The 7949-nt window shown below is 40.4% G+C and overlaps 1 non-coding gene across 1 annotated transcript; it reads right to left on the bottom strand.

The window, feature by feature from the left end:
* Window positions 1-1600: 1600 nt before the first annotated feature.
* TRNAC-ACA (transfer RNA cysteine (anticodon ACA)) lies at window positions 1601-1672 on the bottom strand. Its single transcript has one exon. It is a non-coding gene; the product is annotated as a tRNA-Cys (tRNA).
* Between the last annotated feature and the right edge of the window lie 6277 nt (window positions 1673-7949).

Genomic DNA, 7949 nt, shown 5'->3' with positions numbered 1-7949 from the left:
CTCGGAGAAGGCAATGGCACCCCACTCCAGTGCTCTTGCCTGGAAAATCCCATGGACGGAGGAGCCTGATGGGCTGCAGTCCATGGGGTCGCTAAGGGTCGGACACGACTGAGCGACTTCACTTTCACTTTTCACTTTCATGCACTGGAGAAGGAAATGGCAACCCACTCCAGTGTTCTTGCCTGGAGAGTCCCAGGGACGAGGGAGCCTGGTGGGCTGCCGTCTATGGGGTCACATAGAGTCGGACACGACTGAAGTGACTTAGCAGCAGCAGCAGCACAATAGAGGCTACCAGTTATTTTAGTGGTTGATTTTATTCAGTTAAGTTTTAGAAGGGAAATATTTCACACATAAAGAAGTATTTCACCAACTTTAAGAATGTAATAATAAAAGATCCACCTTGAATTAGACTAAAAGCTATAGCTGATAAACACTTCAGAATAAGATCAACATTTCCTCCTATATAAAATAATAGCTCTATTTTTTTTTAATCCCAGTTTATTTTAACAGATATTTAAGCAGCTTCAGTTCTTCATCCCAAGTTGTGAAAATTTTTTAAAAAAGTGACAGTCCTCTAGGCAATCTAAGATGTATAGGTCAATGTTGTACTAACATGTCATCTAGCATATTTCTACCCAGCTTCTTTAATCAAGGAAACACTCATATATATGACCGGGTCAGATATATAAAACTGACTTCAAACAATACTGTTTTCCCTAAACATCCCAGTGAAAGTGTAAAGTTATTATTATTCATGTTAAGAGGAATCCCCATGTATATTCATTAACACTTTATGGTTTTCTAATAGTTTTATTTAAAAAAATGAATACCTTATTGCAGTCTTTGGATCATTTTTAGTATCTGCTGGAAAGTTTCAGCTAAGTTAATATAAACGTAATATAAAAAGGAAGCCATAAGTTCTGTTACCCTGTGTTTTCTGTTTGAGGAATGTGGCTGATGATCACTTACTGCACTACTTCACAGGAAACTGACTTAAAAAGTGTTTTTTAAGTGCTTAGGGAAAGTACTGAATAATTACAAATTCAATTAGTTACAATAAGTAAAAGGCATATTTATTTTGTATTCCAAAACTGTCAGTCCTCAACTAACTTATATTTCTTGATTGGGCTTGGAAAGCAATTAGTTTTAATTATTCCTTACTAACTGAAATCTGCATGTTAAATTTCATTATGATCTAGCTTACATTAAAACATATTTGTAGAGGGAAACAATATTTCCATAGGGATAATACAAACTTTTGGAGTGTTAATGTAGCAAACAAATATGATTATGGAACAGAAGTTTTAAGTCTTTAAAGCTTAACCTTTCTGAAAGTGAAAGTGAAGTCGCTCAGTCATGTCCAACTCTTTCCACAGGACTGGAAAAGTTCAGTTTTCATTCCAATCCTGAAGAAAGGCAATGCCAAAAAATGTTCAAACTACCTCACAATTGCACTCATCTCACATGCTAGTAAGTGAAGTCACTCAGTCATGTCTGACTCCTTGTGACCCCATGGACTGTAGCCTACCAGGCTCCTCTGTCTATGGGATTTTCCAGGCAAGAATACTGGAGTGGGTTGCCATTCCTTCTGCAGGAGATCTTCCCTACCCAGGGATTGAACCTGGGTCTCCTGCATTGTAGGCAGATGCTTTACCATCTGAGCCACCAGGCAAATCCTAACCTTTCTGGGACAGCCCAAATCTTAAGTGTAGAAAAATGTATTGATGTCTAAGACTCAGCTAAAAAGCCAATACTTCTTATTTGGGGGACAATATTGGTTTCTTATTTCAAATTCCCCTTAAAAATGTAAGCTTTTCCATGATGATGCAGTAATCAGAATTTAATGCAATAATCAGAATTTAATGACAAGGGGCTAAAATATTTACTAGCCATATTTTTAGCAACAATTGAGGTATATAATGTTCTAGTAGTTATAAAATTAATTTTGAAATAGAATACTCACTGATAGGCCTGTCATACAAACATACCACACACACACACACACACACATTCATATCATATGTATTTGGTAGTTAAAATCAATTAAATAATCTGTTAATATATTCCCTAACATTGCATTAAATAATTTGACTATATTCTTTAGCAAAAGCCCTTGTAGAAATCTAAAGGATGAACGTTTAATTTAGGTTTCTCCTTCTCCTTTGAATTCCGTTTCAGATAATGGTAGTGTGTGCAAAGCTGATCTCCAATCCTTGTCCTGCTTCCTTTCTTTTCCCATCTCAGGCTCCATGACTACTCATGCGGACTTTTGTACACACATTTAGAACCCTAGTCTGCAGATAAAGTCTCAGACTACATACTGGATAGCTATCCCTTGACAACTTTTTTGATATAAGGTTGTTCAGAGGTGATTTCTGTCTCTCCTGTGGGTGCTAAGTACAAACAAAGGTGCGGCATATTATATCTAAAGCAAATATAAGAAGACTCTGAAAGGCAGACAATATAAGAAGACTCTGAATGGTGGAGAAAAGAATGCAGATCCACTGATATTGGGGCCCAAGAACTGATATGGCTGTGAGTTGCCTGGCTTTTCTGTCTCCTATATTCCAAACTCAGAACTGAAGAAGCAGGCAAACTGGGAAAGTCAATTGGTATAGAATAAAAATGTCTTCATAGAATCATGGTTTCTATAACCAAGAAACCTAGAAAGGGGTACCCTAGAAAAAGAGCAAACTTCTGGATAGTAACAACTCTAGTCAAACATTATTAGGAAAGAGGGGAGACCTGTGTGTATGGTCCATTGTGCACAAGTACATGCACAGACTTCCCTGGTGCCCAGATGGTAAAGCATCTGCCTTACAATGCAGGAGACCCAGGTTCAATCCCTGGGTTGGGAAGGTCCTCTGGAGAAGGAAATGGCAACCCACTCCAGCACTCTTGCCTGGAAAATCCCATGGGTGGAGGAGCATGGTAGGCTACAGTCCATGGGGTGGCAAAGAGTCGGACCTGACTGAACAACTTCACTTCACTTCACTTCACATGCACATCTTGGTGAGGGAAGGGGTGAATGGGGAGATTCCTGAGAAGAACAGAGTGATGCCCTTCTAAAGCATGGAATTAGGAAGAGGGGTTCCTCCTACCATTGTTTAATGGCAGAATTAATTAAGTATTAATAAGCAGTTTCCAGTATTTTTTTTAGCAGAGAGTGTATCTCTTTGGCCTTCCATGCATGGCCGCAGGATAGCTATGGCAGTCCTACATGGTAAAAAATGCCACTGTATGTAAAAGAGTATTTCTGTATCTCAAATTATTGTTATTAGGAAAAAAAGATTGTTCTGAAGCATCCAAGAATATATTCCCTAACATTTTATTGACCAGAACTGGATACCTGTAGTCCAGGAGCAGGAATCGTTTCCCCAGAAATTACAAAGTTGTAGTGAATTTAGGGAAACACCTTTAGCTAGATAGAAGAAATTGAAAGGATTGGGATAAACTACAAGTAGTTTAGGTCTAAGTAAAAAACAATAACTAATAATAAGCTGTATTGATATAGCTTCCAGTAATAACTATTATTGTTGTTCAGTCACCCAATCATCTCCAACTCTTTGCAAACCTATTGACTGCAGCATGCCAAACTTCCCTGTCCTTTACCACCTTCCGGTTTCAGCTTTAGCATCATTCCTACAAAAAAAATCCCAGGGCTGATCTCCTTCAGAATGGACTCGTTAGGTCTCCTTGAGGCCAAGGGACTCTCAAGAGTCTTCTCCAACACCACAGTTCAAAAGCATCAATACTTCGGCACTCAGCCTTCTTCACAGTCCAACTCTCACATCCATACATAACCACTGGAAAAATCATAGCCTTGACTAGATGGACCTTTGTTGGAAAAGTAATGTCTCTGCTTTTGAATATCCTATCTAGGTTGGTCATAACTTTCCTTCCAAGGAGTTTAAGCATCTTTTAATTTCATGGCTGCAGTAACCATCTGCACTGATTTTGGAGCCAAAAAAATAAAGTCTGACACTGTTTCCACTGTTTCCCCATCTATTTCCCATGAAGTGATGGGACCAGATGCCATGATCTTCGTTTTCTGAATGTTGAGCTTTGAGACAACTTTTTCACTCTCCACTTTCACTTTCATCCAGAGGCTTTTTAGTTCCTCTTCACTTTCTGCCATAAGGGTGGTGTCATCTGCATATCTGAGGTTCTTGATATTTCTCCCAGCAATCTTGATTCCAGCTTGTGCTTCTTCCAGCCCAGCGTTTCTTATGATGTACTCTGCATAGAAGTTAAATAAGCAGGGTGACAATATACAGCCTTGATGCACTCCTTTTCCTATTTGGAACCAGTCTGTTGTTCCATGTCCAGTTCTAACTGTTGCTTCCTGATCTGCATATAGGTTTCTCAAGAGGCAGGTTAGGTGGTCTGGTATTCCCATCTCTCTCAGAATTCTCCACAGTTTATTGTGATCCACACAGTCAAAGGCTTTGGCATAGTCAATAAAGCAGAAATAGATGTTTTTCTGGAACTCTCTTGCTTTTTCGATGATCCAGCAGATGTTGGCAATTTGATTTCTGGTTCCTCTGTCTTTTCTAAATCCAGCTTGAACATCTGGAAGTTCACCATTCACGTATTGCTGAAGCCTGGCTTGGAGAATTTTGAGCATTACTTTACTAGCGTGTGAAATGAGTGCAGTTGTGCAGTAGTTTGAACATTCTTTGGCATTGCCTTTCTTTGGGATTAGAATGAAAACTGACCTTTTCCAGTCCTGTGGCCACTGCTGAGTTTTCCAAATTTGCTGGCATAGTGAGTGCAGCACTTTCACAGCATCATCTTTCAGGATTTGAAACAGTTCGACTGGAATTCCATCACCTCCACTAGCTTTGTTCGTAGTGATGCTTTCTAAGGCCCACTTGACTTCACATTCCAGGATGTCTGGCTCTAGGTGATGATCACACCATTGTGATTATCTTGGTCATGAAGATATTTTTTGTATAGTTCTTCTGTGTATTCTTGCCACCTCTTCTTAATATCTCTGCTTCTCTTAGGTCCTTACCACTTCTGTCCTTAATGAGCCCATCTTTGCATGAAATGTTCCCTTGGTATCTCTAATTTTCTTGAAGAGATCTCTAGTCATTTCCATTCTTGTGTTTTCCTCTATCTCTTTGCATTGATCGCTGAGGAAGGCTTTCTTATCTCTCCTTGCTATTCTTTGGAACTCTGCATTCAGATGCTTGTATCTTTCCTTTTCTCCTTTGCTTTGCACTTCTCTTCTTTCACAGCTATTTGTAAGGCCTCCCCAGACAGCCATTTTGCTTTTTTGCATTTATTTTCATGGGGATGGTCTTGATCCCTGTCTCCTGTACAATGTCATGAACCTCTGTCCATAGTTCATCAGGCACTCTGTCTATCAGGTCTAGTCCATTAAATCTATTTCTCACTTCCACTGTGTAATCATAAGGGATTTGATTTAGGTCATACCTGAATGGTCTAGTGGTTTTCCCTACTTTCTTCAATTTCAGTCTGAATTTGGCAATAAGGAGTTCATGATCTGAGACACAGTCAGCTCCTGGTCTTGCTTTTGCTGACTGTAAAGAGCTTCTCCATCTTTGGCTGCAAAGAATATAATCAATCTGATTTTGGTGTTGACCATCTGGTGATGTCCATATGTAGAGTCTTCTCTTGTTTTGTTGGAAGAGTGTGTTTTCTATGACCAGCGCGTTCTCTAGGCAAAACTCTATTAGCCTTTGCCCTGCTTCATTCTGTATTCCAAGGCCAAATTTTCCTGTTACTTCAGGTATTTCTTGACTTCCTACTTTTGCATTCCAGTCCCCTATAATGAAAAGGACATCTTTTTTGGACATTAGTTCTGAAAGGTCTTCTAGGTCTTCATAGAACCATTCAACTTCAGCTTCTTCAGCATTACTGCTTGGGGTATAGACTTGGATTACTGTGATATTCAATGGTTTGCCTTGAAATGAACAGATCATCCTGTCATTTTTGAGACTGCATCCAAGTACTGCATCTTGGACTCTTTTGTTGACCATGATGGCTACTCCTTTTCTTCTAAGGGATTCCTGCCCACAGTAGTAGATATAATGGTCATCTGAGTTAAATTCACCCATTCCAGTCCATTTTAGTTCGCTGATTCCTAGAATGTCGACGTTCAGTCTTGCCATCTCCTGTTTGACCACTTCCAATTTTCCTTGATTCATGGAGCTAACATTCCAGGTTCCTATGCAATATTGCTCTTTCCAGCATCTGACCTTGCTTCTATCACCAGTCACATCCACAATTGGGTATTGTTTTGCTTTGGCTCCATCCCTTCATTCTTTCCAGAGTTATTTCTCCACTGATCTCCAGTAGCATATTGGGCACCTACTAACCTGGGGAGTTCCTCTTTCAGTATCCTATCATTTTGCCTTTTCATACTGTTCATGGGGTTCTCAAGGCAAGAATACTGATGTGGTTTGCCATTCCCTTCTGCAGTGGGCCACATTTTGTTGGACCTCTCCACCATGACCCGTCCGTCTTGGGTGGCCCCACAGGCATGGCTTAGTTTCATTGAATTAGACAGGGCAGTGGTCCTAGTGTGATTAGATTTACTAGTTTTCTGTGATTTTGGTTTCAGTGTGTCTGCCTTCTGATGCTCTCTTGCAACACCTACCGTCTTACTTGGATTTCTCTTATGTTGGACGTGGGGTATCTCTTCACGGTTGTTCCAGCAAAGTGCAGCTGCTGCTCCTTACCTTGAATGAGGGGTATCTCCTCACCACCGCCCCCTGACCTTGAGCTTGGAATAGCTCCTCTAGGCCCTCCTGTGCCCGCACAGCCACCACCCCTTGGACATGTGGTTCCTCCTCCCAGCTGCTGTCCCTGACCTAGGACATGGGGTAACTCATCTTGGCCACTGCCCCTCGGGCATGGCGTCCTCCGGGCTTCTGCCCCTGACCTCGGACTTAGGGTGGCTCCTCTCAGCCGCACTATGTGCTCTGGTCACAGCCGCCTGTGCAACATCAGGTGGCCAAAGTATTGGAGCTTCAGCTTCAGCATTAGTCCTTCCAACAATATTCAGGATTGATTTCCTTTAGGATTGGTTGGCTTGTTCTTGCTGTTCTAGGGACTTTCAAGAGTCTTCTCCAGCACGGCAGTTCAAAAACACCGTTTCTTCATTGCTCAGCCTTCTTTATGGTCCAACTCTCACATCCATACATGACTAATAGAAGAATCATGGTTTTGACTTTACAGACCTTTGTTGGCCAAGTGATGTCTCTACTTTTTAATACACTGTGTAGTTTTGTCATAGCTTTTCTTCCAAGGAGCAAACATCTTTTAATAACCATTACATGTCTTCTAATCCATTGTGATTCACTCTTAATTCTCTAAATAGATGAAAATGTTCTGAAATAGCAAATTCCATTTCCAGTCAACAAGGCAGAAGTCCCCGTGGAAGCAGATCGGTCAACAAACTGTTTTTCTGTAGCTGTGCTGGCCTCCTGGGACTTAGATAACAGGAAATTTAAGCTCTATTTACCAGGATCTAGTGACACTTTTACCCTTAATCTTTTAAACGTCAAAGCCCCAGTGGAACATATATATTAAGAGACTTAGTGGCATCATAGTTCTTTCTTAGGTAAAAATTGCCTACTTCCTCCACTCACAACTTTTTCCACTGTTCTTAGAGTCCTCAAACTGATGCAAATGCATTATCCTTACTGCAAAGTATTCAAAAAATATTACCTTTTCACTTTTATCCTAATATTAAGCCCGCCCTATGAACCACCACTGAGAACACCACTGTTACTGCTCTTACTTCTGCAATACCCAAAACATGAATGGCTGGTGTACAGTGGTGCCATTTTCCCTAAATATTTACTGCAAAATCTAGATAAATTAGTTTTCATTCTTTGAAGCATTTTTCTTATTTAAAGTTTATGTCAGTTGATTTTGCTATCTAACCTGAGTGCATGCATGCTGTTGCTTCAGTC

This window comes from Budorcas taxicolor, chromosome 9 (assembly GCF_023091745.1).
Source record: "Budorcas taxicolor isolate Tak-1 chromosome 9, Takin1.1, whole genome shotgun sequence".
Classification (NCBI taxonomy): domain Eukaryota; kingdom Metazoa; phylum Chordata; class Mammalia; order Artiodactyla; family Bovidae; genus Budorcas; species Budorcas taxicolor.
This window is presented reverse-complemented; position numbering and strand designations above follow the sequence as displayed.